Source organism: Takifugu flavidus, chromosome 17 (genome assembly GCF_003711565.1).
Source record: "Takifugu flavidus isolate HTHZ2018 chromosome 17, ASM371156v2, whole genome shotgun sequence".
Lineage (NCBI taxonomy): Eukaryota > Metazoa > Chordata > Actinopteri > Tetraodontiformes > Tetraodontidae > Takifugu > Takifugu flavidus.
The window spans coordinates 1,680,795-1,693,377 of record NC_079536.1 but is presented as its reverse complement, the minus strand read 5'-3'; the positions used below and the strand labels follow the sequence as shown (position 1 = coordinate 1,693,377).

At 46.5% G+C, this 12,583-nt stretch overlaps 1 long non-coding RNA gene across 1 annotated transcript in view; it reads right to left on the bottom strand.

Moving 5' to 3' along the window:
* Positions 1 to 7,303: 7,303 nt before the first annotated feature.
* Positions 7,304 to 12,583, bottom strand: part of LOC130513791 (uncharacterized) — a 38,357-nt gene continuing 33,077 nt past the window's right edge. The window contains exon 3 of the long non-coding RNA XR_008946833.1: positions 7,304 to 7,808. This is a non-coding gene — a long non-coding RNA (uncharacterized LOC130513791). The remainder of the gene's footprint in view (positions 7,809 to 12,583) is intronic.

Sequence of the window (12,583 nt, the reverse complement as noted above, 5' to 3'; positions counted from 1 at the left end):
GGAATAATCAGGAATAATCGTGCTGTGTCGTCCATACTGACATCATCAATGAGGCGAACGCATGGGACAACCCGAGGAGGAGGAAGGGCAGATAAATGGCCTTGTTTTTCCCGCGTGATGATCCGCCATCGTCTTCTTCCGCGATCCTATCATTTAGCCCTCAGACCAGACCAGCGGGTGACACCTCTGGCGTCGCTGCGGCGTTGATCCGCCCGGTTGAAAGCTTCCTCTAATGGCTGCCGACACTTCACAATGTTTCATTTGCATTGAGCTCGCCGCGTATGCTAATCCTTCGGCACCTGCGACATCTTTGCATAATGCTGCGTAAAGTCCTTATCAGCCCATACGGAGAGATCCTTTCACGCTTTTGTTTGGCAAACACAACCCGAACATGTCGGAATCAACTTCCCGGAGCAGATAAAAGCGATCTAAATGCAAATAAAGAGCAGAAGTTTGCGGCTGCTACAGGACACAGTTTGAAATCGCTCAGAAGTTGGACGGACGTCGCCTGGTATCGCTTCATCGGCTCCGGTTCTGCTTTAAAGGCAGACGAGCCGAATTTGTGCGTGTTTATTCTTCACGCCGTCTGCTGGATTTGCTGTTTATGCTTGTTAGCATCACAAACAGCAGAGCTTCAGCATTTTTCAATCAGTTCCCAGTTGGTTGATGTCGGTGTTTTTCTCAATGTTCCTTTGGATCTTTCAGTTTCCACAAGTGTCTTTTATGTTGTATGCTAGGCGCTAACTGTATAATACTGCCCCCTACAGGTTTGGGGGTGTTTAGATCAGCCTTTTAGATCCAGCATTCAAATGGACGCTTATTCAGCTGAGATGGCGCTGACATGATGAACAGTTTCATCAGTAAAAGGGCAGCGTGAGACGCTTTTGTTTGTGTTTTTGGCTCTTCGTGTCTTGTCAGTAAAAAGCATTAAATATCCGAGACAAAGAGGCTGCTTGTTAAAAATTCACCCCTTCAGTTGACGATGTGAAGGCGTTTGTGAGCAGTTTATGTGGTCTATAAAACAGATTATTGTCTTCCAGGCGGTTGGATCTCTGCAATGATACGGCCGTGAAGAGATAACTGCGCCTCTTATTACAATAACGCTTCCCCGTTAGCCTAAATTACCTTTTAGCCACGAAACAAAGAAAACCTCCCCCGTTGTTCAGCCGAGGGGCAATTCTCTGCTGTTGCTCTTCATATTCATAACTCCTCGTGTTCACGAGTTCACCGCTGAGGTTTGTAAATGCGGTTAAATGTCTTTTGTGCTCCAGCAGAAGATCCGAACAAGGTTGAAGGTCTGAATCCACGAAAGGCCAGTTTTATTTTTGTCAGCTGAAGGTCGAGATCCTCAGTTCTGAGTGTCTTGTTGAAGTAAATCTCTCGTTTTAATGGGAAAAAAAGACTTTCATTAGATTATTAAAATAAAAAAATCTGAACAGCAAAGCTCGCCAACCAGTGATACAAATCAGCTCACTGTTAAATACTACAAATTAACCGACTTTTTTTTATTCATGCAGTGACACAACTCATTCAGCTCAATGGTCTTTTTTTATCTCCATTTTATCAGAAAAGCAAAATGCCAAAACAGGAGATAATGACGTGTGGTTGATGCTTCTGGCGGTGCCCTCAGCGGGGGGGCGTGGACGCGGCGGCAGGAGGCCACGATGAGGACCGATTAGTCTCGTCTCCCGGTGACATGAAGGAACTCTTGCGGGATTTGTGGTTTCATGAGCAGCGTTCCAAACAAAAACAGATGTTCTGATAACGGCCTCTCGCTGTCATGGCTGACATGAAGTCTAGCTAACGATTATTACGGCTAGAAGCTAAACGAGCTCTTCTCACAGCACGCTGAACTTCATCAGCTTTACATCGAACCTCATGTCGCCTCTTCATAAACAACTGTGGCACAGCTGTTCACACAGGTCAAAATGTTCAACCACACCAGAACCAGCCAGCAGAGGGTCACAAGATTGGTCTGTGTAGAAAAGGTGTTTTTTTGCGTAAAGTTGGCAAATTAACTGTATAAACGTGAGCTTCCCCTGAGTCTTTTAAAGACCAGAGTTTCACTACATCATTAGCAATTAATAATCGCATTCGTTCGCACATGAAGAGCTTCTCTGGGGTTCAGAATTCCGCTCCAGGACACATCAGCTGCTGAAGGCACCGCTCAACAACCCGAGCTCCAGTCGACCCAGAAAACGTTGGAAAACATGCCGCTTGGTGCAAAGACAACGGCTGCCTGTTAGCACAGAGAGGTATAATAGCTGCAGGGGGGATGGTATCCATCCAGATGTTTGAGAGCAAAGCCTGATGATCCTGCAGGTCCGGATCAAACGTCAAGGAGCAGCTGAAGCTTTGACTCTTCCTGTATTCAAACCCTTCCGACCCAACCTTTGTCCAGTCTTTGATCGGATGAGGGATCAAAACTGGGTGAGTCAGGAAGTGGAGGAGTGTGAGTTGAAGGCTGCGCTATTAATGGATAAAAGAGACTGACAAACTGACTAATTGACAACAATTTTGGACTTCGTATGTGTTAATTAAGTGGGGAGTTGTGTGTGGGATCTCGGCCGATGGCCCATTGCCCCGGTACGATGGTATTCTGCAAAAAAAAAAAAACGATCATCCATCCTGGCAGGCAGTTAGCAGGAGCTAAAATTAGCTGGCCAACATTTCCAACAGTTTCTGCTTCTATCTCGAAATAAAATTAGCCGAGTTCAACGTAGTCAAAAACTCCAAAGGCTTCGTCAAAATCATTACGGACTCCGAAAACTCAAGAGTAGAATCGCCTGCAAGAGAGCTGCAAGAAATCAAGGCGAGTCTTTGGTACCCAGAAAGGGTTGTGCACCAAAACAACCATCACAAAACACAAGCTAGCAGCTTGCTAGCTGTCAAAGCTAAGTTGGGACACTTGCAGGGGCAGTTAGGGCCAAACAAGCTGGTCTTCGGTGTGATAGAGGAATCGCCCAGAGAGAGCAGGTCCCAAACAGAGGTGAAGGTGAAGGTCTTATCACCAACAGGTCTGCAGAGACATAAACTCGCAGTCTGTGAATCCAAGGTGCACTCAACACAGCGCGTTTGCTAATTCCTAAACATTGAGGAGTATTTAAGTCATTTCAGCAGTGGAGGATCATGTTTCTGAAAGTCTCACGCTAGAAATATGTATAGAAAAGAAGAAAAATCTATAACAAGCTGCACCCACCTGGCTCAGACATTGATGTCTAAAAATATGACTTTGGGACACTGTGGTGACGTCAGCATTGACCTTCTCAATGTTAGGAATCATAAAATCAGAACAATTGATAACACACTATATAGTCCTGGCCTACATCCAGAATCACCACGTCAAGCAGGGTAGCCTATAGGTGCCACATTAGCCTTTACAGTTTACAACAGCAACTATAAGAGAACCACCATGACCAGAAATATACCACAGAGGGATCAGGACAGAAGAGTCCTAAAAGGTAACCTCTTATCTCTTAAGATAAGCTGTTATCTTTTATGTATATGTTGAAGCAGATGTTGAGAAGGTCGAGACTGAATTCCTGCACTGGTCCGCTTAAACATTTCTGCAGAAAACCAAAGGAGATCAGCAGTGGATCACAAAAGCTTTACAAAATGCCTGCAAAAAGAAAATCACTTTACGCAGAGAATTTATTCAATATAGAACCAGAGAAGCAGAACAAAAGTATGAGAAATACAAAAATTACCCGACATCATCGGAATTGGTGTGAAGGAACATAACAGCAGTTTAGGAGCTATGAATAGAAAAAATACTAAGAGACTATTAAAAAACATCATTAGAAATGGCTCACGTCGGTGCAACTATCCTAAATGTTTTATTGATTAAGATCAGGAGCAAATCACCCCCTGATCATAATGACACTGGTGAATCAAACCAGTCAGATCAACAAACCTGAAAATGTCTTTTTAGACTGTCCAAATACTGACAGCAAAAGTCCTGAGGAAATCTCAAAGACTATAGACAACAACAAATATGTGGAACAACTGTCCAAGTCAGCATCTGACACGAAAATCCATGAAATCTTAATCGAGAAACCTGTCATCCTGTCTGGGTTTTGCCTGCGGTGCTCCTCGAGGGTCACTGCTTGGTCCAAACTATTCATCCTATACATCGATACATGCAAGACAATACTATTAAAATTCTTCTTTGCTTTTGCCAATGACACAAATATCCTGGGGTGAGGTGAGAGTGTGCAGCATCTTTTGGACAGATCCCATTAGAAATGAGTCAAATATCGGCTCGATAACAACAAGCTAGCACTCGACCTTGACAAAACAAAAGGCACGCTAATTTAGAACAAAAGACGTGGATGCATGTTCAGGGTGTTGACCAGTACATGAAGGTAAAGTCCATTTAATCTATTATTTCTGAGACAACTTGAGCTTCAAGACGTTGTGCAAGTCTATCTGTGGAAGTCTATCGTTCTGTGGTCTGTAGCTGTCGTGTGCCTCACCGTCGTTGTCAATATGGACGCTACAGTCGTGGATATGTGGCTGAATTTAATGATGTTCTCTGTATGTGTGTGTCATCTATTACGTGCGCACGGATGGTGTGGAACTAGATGTCCGTTCTTATTTATTATCTATCCCTCATATTTGTTTAATCGCCTTTGTTTAAAGTTCAAAATAAAAGAAATATCCTATCAAGCTAGCAGAAATCCCCCCCCCTCCTTCTTTCTTCTTCCCTAGTTTGATCTGGCTGAGTTGGGATGAAGGTTTCATTATTTTAATTCCTTTCCAGCAGCCCTGCGTCTGTCTTCAGATGAGAGGATTAGCGGATCGATGGCTAACACGATTACGTACAAGTACAGTTGTAATGAGCTCTGCTGGGATCCAGGCGGCATCACTCACGACCTCGTGTGACCTGTTGACGAGGGTCCGTCTGGTCGCTGAAACGCGTCTGTGGAAAGTTGTTTATTGGGTTTAATTGTTAAGGGCAGTTGGGATAACGACACCTCGGTAACGTCGTTACGTCACAGTGAGCTGCTTTTATTTTCCCCGAGTTTGCTTCTGTTCATCTAGACGAAATTACCGAATGTTAGCGTGTTTCTGGACGAGGGCGATGCGTTTTATTCGATGACTGTCAAGTTGAAATTCCAACGTTTTACTCTGAAAGATGATGATTAGAAAAAGATGAGTTTGTACTTTCTGAGTTTTTCTTTACGATACGTTTATTACGAAACTTATTTAGCCCCCCCGTGTCCGTCATGCTGCGAGAACTTTGGATCTCGTAAATGCTGACAAACATGAGTGGCGTCATTAAGCGTTAAATAAACGCAGTTAATTCATCTTCCTGTTTCTCTTTTACAGAGTGTTGGAGTAAATAATCAGATTTTCTTTTCCTTCTTCAGATCCGAAATGACTTCGTCCCTGGACTTTTTCTGACATTTTCGTCCCCATTTGAGGGCGTGGAAGACCGAGGCACTCGGCGGCCACTCGCTTCACTCCGCAATCTCAAAGGTTGCGTTGCGCTATTAAATAAAATTGAGTTGCACTTTGGTGAAAATCACCCTCGGAGTGGTCCGCCTCGGGTTCAGCTTGCTAGAAAATTGACTCCATCGTCGCATCGCGGGACAGATTCTCGCCATCGGGGCTGGAGAAGATGACAGAAAGAAGCTGTGGGAATCCGCTCATCATGTCCTTCAGACCTTCAGCTGGAAGGAGAAGCAGGAAGCCCACCAGAGAGGACCGATCACATACATGTAATGTAGTGGAACTAATTAATAACAGCTGTTATTAATTATTGTTTGCTCTGCACGAACTGGAATAACTGACGTCTTCTGGAGTCGAACTAGATTTAAAACCGATTTAATTGTCCAAAAATTGAACGTCTTCTGAGTTACGTGGACAGAAAAGGACTGAAGAACTCAGGTTATTGAGAATAGAACATGCGTGTAAAATGACACGTGTGGGGGAATGAATTCCTCAGAAAGTAACAAAGAAGAAAAACTTGTGAGAAGAGCATCTTCAGGAGATTAAAGGGAAATTACCCAGAAGTACTTTCCAACGATGCCGCGGCTGCGCGTGACCCCTCTCAAGTCCAATTACATGCAGAGAGGATCACGCCCAGATCACCGCCGACATTAAGCCTGATCTGCATTGGTTATGCGGGAGGTGTTTGCCTCCGGAGAGCCTCCGACATCTTTGCTAATTACCCCCTCGTCTTCCTTCTTACATCTGAGATTGTTTCACGCCGACGTGAGGAGGGAAAGTGTTCGTCTTGAAGAGGCCAATTACTCCTCCTCAGATTCCTCTGGTGTCGACCGTAGCCAACTCTTACCAGACTTTTCCAGACTCTTTCCAGAACCGTTTGATCGCCCAACACTTGTGATCATGAAAACGAGAACATAGCGGAAATATTGCCCGTTCTTAATGTTCCTTCACAGTTCGTGTCTGTTCCAATTCAGAAAGACCTTAAAACACAAACGTCTCCTGTCCACTCCTCAACCCCTCACACACACACACACACACACACACACACACACTCACAGTGAGGACAGCACTTGAGTGGCAACTCGGAATCTTCTTGCCCCCCACAGACGGGGTCAGGGCCTCTTTCCCAGTCCACCTGTGCTCTCCACCATTTGAAGTGGGATTTATTAGAATGATCTATTATGAAAATGTCCTTTCATCCCTGTTTAGACAAAGGATTTGACTAACGAGCCTCTCTGTGACACACAGCTGACGGCCGTTTTCCCGCATTTGAATTCCAAAACCGTCGCCGGTGGTGTTTGTTTAAAGGCGCCACTGCATCAGGAGGAAGGAACCGGTTCTGACACCGGCTCGGCTGCGGCGCTGCCGAGACCACGGCCGCGGCAGCAGGGGGTCGTCGCGTTAGCTTAGCGTTAGCATGTTCTCGGGCTAACACGTCCCATTAGCACCACCGCTGGATCTTGGTTTTCCCTGAGGTGTGTCGGAACAGTGGGTAGAGTGGGTTGCAAAATGGGCACTTCTAGGCAAGGACACGTGCAAGGCCGATAAATAATGGAGGTGGAGCGATGGCGAAGTGTGTTTACTCGTGACGGCTCCGCGGGTGTGATGTTTTCTTCTTTTAAACCTCTCTGTCTGCAGAGGGACAATTAAAGCAGCTCCAGCCTCTCCAGTGATGAAGGAATACTGATGAGAGGTGATGCCCAGCCAATCTTAACAGGGTTTCTCTGCATTGATTTTTGTTTCCCTTCAACTTTTTTTCATTCCCCCCCCCCTCTCCTCCTCCTCCTCTCCCGCCTGGATGAACAAAGACTCCGGCAGCTGACAAGACTGATAAAGAAAAAGAGTGAATTTGTTTGGGTTTGATCTGGTTGTGGGTGGGAATTCTGAGGAAACGTCGGGCCGAGGAACATTTCGCTCGGAAAGGGGGAAAATATCTATTTACATTCCACAGAACTTTTGTCCTGAAATTGCTCTTTGTGCAGAAAAACCCGAGTTTACCAGAGAAAAGAGCTGTGTTGAATCACGTCTGCTCGCGGGACCGATGCCCACCCACTCTTTAAATTTCAGACTCCCAACTTTCAAAAACACCATAAAGATGAGCACATTTTCCAAAAAGACTTCCGTGCTACCTTGATGTCTGTTGTTTCAACAATAATCCCATAAAACCACGTGGTCACGGCGGCCTCTGGGTCTTTAATTACACTATGTGGCAACAGCGGCCTGAATCGAGGTGAGAGTGTCCACGTCTCACGTCCGGAGTGTGTTCTGCGTCTTCCAGGAACATTTGCCAGGATTTGTCTCCTTCGGAGCAGGCAGGTATCCTACAGCCCAGTTAGCCTCTCTGGAATTTCTCCCTGGAAGACGGAAATCTCCAGTTAGGAGTCAGAGTTACTCTTCCATCCTGGACTCAAGCCATTAAAAGTAGTGTGTGTTTGTGTGTATTTAGCGTTGCTGCCAGAGATACAAGAATCATTTCAGAGTAAACAGACCGTAAAGTATCGTAAAGCTCCCCGACGTGGTGATCATCTCCTTTGTCCTGTTTAATCACACGCCTCTCAGCTAATCTGCACAAACGCGTCGCGCTGATTACAGCTGACCCTAAAAATAATTGGTGGGCTTCCTGCCAGGACAGAGAATTAATCTAATGTTCCGGAGCGACCCTGAATCAAAAGCATTCAGAGGAGATGAATCGCAAGAGGCCAAACAAATAACGCGCTAAAATAATCACGGGACTTTGTTTCCTGTCGACTAAAACGGACGGTGAATCCCTCGGAGCCCGAGTCTTCGGAGTTCAGGAGTTTAAAAGACCAAAGCACACAGAAAAGCCTCCGGTCCTCATAATAATGGGGATTTATCCGCAAATAGCTGGAATAATTTTCTGTCGGCGGCCATTACAGCTCGCTGGTTCTGTCACTGCTGTATTTTTCTGCCCAAACAGAAGATTTGTGGGATCTGAATAACCGTGAGCTTCAAGGACTGAAGCCGTTGGGATCGGAGAATGTGCCTCCGCAACGCACAATCTCACTGAATTGACCGTCACAAGGTCGCTGCTGCCATCCCGTCGCCGTTGCTGACTGCTGCTCCAGCCAACTCGTGGAGTTTTATGGAAGAAGATGTGGTTTTTTGCAGCATTAAGTCAGTCAGGGCCGATTTGCTGACTGACCTGGGCGGGTTTTTGAGGAAATCGCACCGCGAGGCTGGAAGGACAAGCGCTTTAATGTCCTTCCAACCCTCCAACATGGAGGTTTACTCAGAGAAATCGCCGCCTGTGATTCTTCACGGGCCTCTGAGCTGGCCCCGCCGGTGGGATTTGTTTGCTCAGACGGGAGACATTTGGACAGGAATTATCAGAGGGCCAGACCTCCGTGTCCTGGCTCCATGGGACAGGCTGCCAGAGGAGCTCCTTCCTGCCAAACTCCTGCAAGTCTGAGCAGAACCGAGGTGCAGCGTCGACCGACACTCCTGTTTAAACAGGCTGGTGGGTGGCTTCTTCTAAAAGCTTTGCCTAACACGAGAGGGTTTAATGGCAGCTGTATCCGTGCTAGCAGCAGTAGCGTGTTCTGATGCCATGGTTACAGCGAGGCGGGCTAGTAGCTTAACAGAAACAGCAGCATTTTCAATCACTCTTAGCAGGACGTTGCTGCTAATATCGGAAAAAAGGACTGAAAGAGCCACGTCGTCAGAGCTTAATGGAATAACTGGTGCAACCATCAGAACTGTCAACATCAACTTGTGCAGTTGCGTCTCGACCATCTGCTGGAAATGCTGATTAAAGGAATTTTGCCCTCTTTTATTCTGAGATGACAGAGGAGTTTCCAGCTCAGCTTCCATGAAAGGCACCGAAAACAGGCTCGATTCAATCAGATGTCCCTTCAAAATGATCAAACGCACCACGTGGACTCTCTGCCGATGCTCGAGCAGCTTCTGGTCTGCAGGGTCCTTCTCTTCAGACTTCTGAGCTGCGCTGTTGTGGAGCCGCTGACCCGAAATGCACAAAAAAAAAATAAAAACACCCAGAAACAAAAAGAGAGCCAGATCTGAAAGCACATGAGAGCGGAGAAGGAGAGTTCTCCGGAGGCGTTGGTGGCATTGAGTGTGTTTTTGTTGGGCTCAGGCGCCCTACAGACGTACAGGAGCAGACGCGGAGCGCAGACCTGGAGGACATCATGTTTGCCTCATTAAAAACCAGCCTCTCACCGAGGTGAGCGCAAACAAACCGACAGCGGAGATAATAAGAAGGCCTCCAGTCATCCACACATTCAAACGTGTGTGTGTTCCAGCCAGATCCCGGCTTTTTTATTCAAAAACCTCGCATCCCCGTTCAGGAAAGGCGAGCCGCTCTTGGGATGGAATAAAAGCAGGGCAGAAATGAAGGCGTGCGGAGCTGCGGTGCTGCGAGGCCCATTAGCCCGTTGTCAATTAGGACGCACGTCGCCTTCAATGCGCAGCGCTGGGCAGAAGCCTGAAAGCTCAAAGCTGAATTAATCAGGTAATTATTCAGTTTTCCTCTCTGATTTACACACAAGTTTCAACAAAAGAGATGAAATAAAGATGTGAGGAGTGTCATTAGCGCCGCGCACGGGCTCCTTTTTTTTTCTAGATTCATTTATTTCTCTCCAGATTATAATTATGGTCTCCACAATAAATTAGCATGAGTGCACTGGGGGTGTTGGTGCCTCTGTGAGGGAGCCCGTAAACCAGTCTGGACCTCGGTGGGAGGAACATCAGAGGTTTGATGCTCTGTGATGTCGTGAAAGACGCAGGTTCTGCCGTCCAGCACCACCACCGTCTGCAACTGCAGAAGAGGGTTCAGGAGGTCCGCGTCCCTCGGGAACCCGACATCCCATCACCCGCCGTCCAAATCTCCACCTCAGATTTCCTTTTTTTTTTTTTGTCTGTTTTTATTTGGTTTTGCTGATTTGTTTCGTTGCCGTCTGACACAAACCGAATCTGGATTCAGGCGGCTTTCATCAAAAATAGATTTTCTGTGGATGCTCAGCAGAGCGGAGCAGCTTCTGAAGGCTCCTCATGCGGCGCCGACGACCCCAGATTACCTCCGGCTGTCGAGGAAACGCCACATGTGCCGCCCGTGTCTGCGGATCACATTACACGTTACTACACCTTAAGTATGAACACCCAAGTTCTACTTTTGGGCCAAAATCTGTCTGATTGTTCTAGTTTCTCATTAACGGAGCAGCTAACAATGTTGCTGTAGCTATGGCAACAAGGCAGCCTGCAGGAGGACAACTGTCCCGATGCCTGTCGCTGTTTGTTTAACCCGTTAAATGTGTTATTTTATTGAACTCATGAACTGTGAATGTGAATGAGTCCAGTTAGCTCCTGCGGCGCCATGGCGACGCTCCGGCTGCACACGTCTGATTCCAGAACATTTATTTGCCACCGCTGAACTTGTTTGGACTCGGAGAGTAAAGTTCTTTTCAGGAATGTTTGTTCGAGCTCAGCTGTGCTATTCAGAAATCCCAAATGTGGCTCCATTGATTGAGGGAACGCCTGAACTGGATGCACGTTTGAGCCGCGTGAGCGTGCGCGCACGTGCGCGCGAGGGGAAGCCGCAACCACCAAGCGTTGCCGGCTCCAACTCTGGGCGTTACAACAGAATTTCACTCAATATGCTAATTCTTTCAGCACGTTTTTCAAGGAAACCTGGAGAACGCTCGAATATTCCCTCATCCTGAATATGGATTTTTTTTCCTATTGAATGGAAATATGTTATTCATTTTGTAGTTTTACGGCTTCCAGGCGGAGAAAATGGGACGTATTCAAAAGGCGCGGGCATTATTGGGGTTGTAAGGAAACAGTTGTCACATTAGAAACTAAATGTGTCTCTTCATATTTCATCGCATTTCGCTTCCTCCCAGCTGAAGTTAGTTTCCACGCGAGAGGCTGCAGCTCCTGCAGGCTGACAACCAGAACAAATCAAAGACGTTAGCCTGCGCGGAGCGGCCGGATCAGTGTTTCGTGACAGAAATTCTTCACCTTTAAAGAATCGAGGCTCACATTTAATGTAAAAAATATGATAACATATCCATAAAAGCAATAAAGGAATGTGTCTCAGTTCATGAGCTGAGCTATTTCCCACACACACACACACACACACACAATGGTTTTACTGCTCTGACACAGCTAGCTTACGTTAGCTTGCTGTCACAGACGTTAGCCTGTTCCAAACCTTCCTGAACAGGATCTGGTCTGGGTAAAGTGCCTTTGAGGGAGCTACCAGCAGACGCTGATGTATTGGAGGCAGCCGTTTATAAAAAAAACCTTCTATTTTGATAAGGTGTATAATTAAGGTGAGTAGGGAAACATTCGGTTCTGCTGATACAGGCCCGACTGCTGAGTGCTCCTATATTACACCCCCATATCTCCCTCTCTTACCGCTCTGTTCTAAATGTGTATCTATGCATTCATGTCGCATAGATGCACATATTGCTACCAGAGCCTTTCTTGTTTTCTCTGGTCGTGCTGATCCTGGATGTGGTCCGTGGAGACCTGAAGGTGGAGTAGCCCAGAGCTCCATGTGAGGACATCTGAAGATGGTTCCAGGCCCAGAGAGTTTCCTATTACAATCAATCCCTTTTTCCATGGACAGATGATTCACCAACTTCTCTATTATAACGAAGTGAAGTCCAAAATGTCCGTCCTGGCGTCCTCTGTGGAGCGGCATTGGGGAGGCCTCAGGCAGTTCACCACAGACCTCCTTCATCAGAACCTCTCCATCAGAACCCCTCCATCAGAACCCCTCCATCAGCCCGTCCTCTTATCTGCCCAGGCTCCATAAGTTCCTGCCCTGGGTCAGAAAGCAATCAATGGACTTTTTCTGTTTTTTCTCCAGTCTGAAAAAGAAGCTAGAGGGAACATCCATTTCTGTGATGTCTTGGATCTGGGATCGGACCAGTGAACCCTGTACTTTGTCTAGAAGGTTGGCTAAAACCAGTGTTTTGGACCTGAGGCTATCAACACTTTCTGGATCTCCTCTGGAACCACCACCACTGCCTAAGACACGTGCACTCAGTAAAACCCCTCTAAAGCCATTAACAACAGTTAGTGTTGAATCACAATGCCAATATGTGGTCTTAAAATATTATTCTGAGTAACAATATCACAAAAA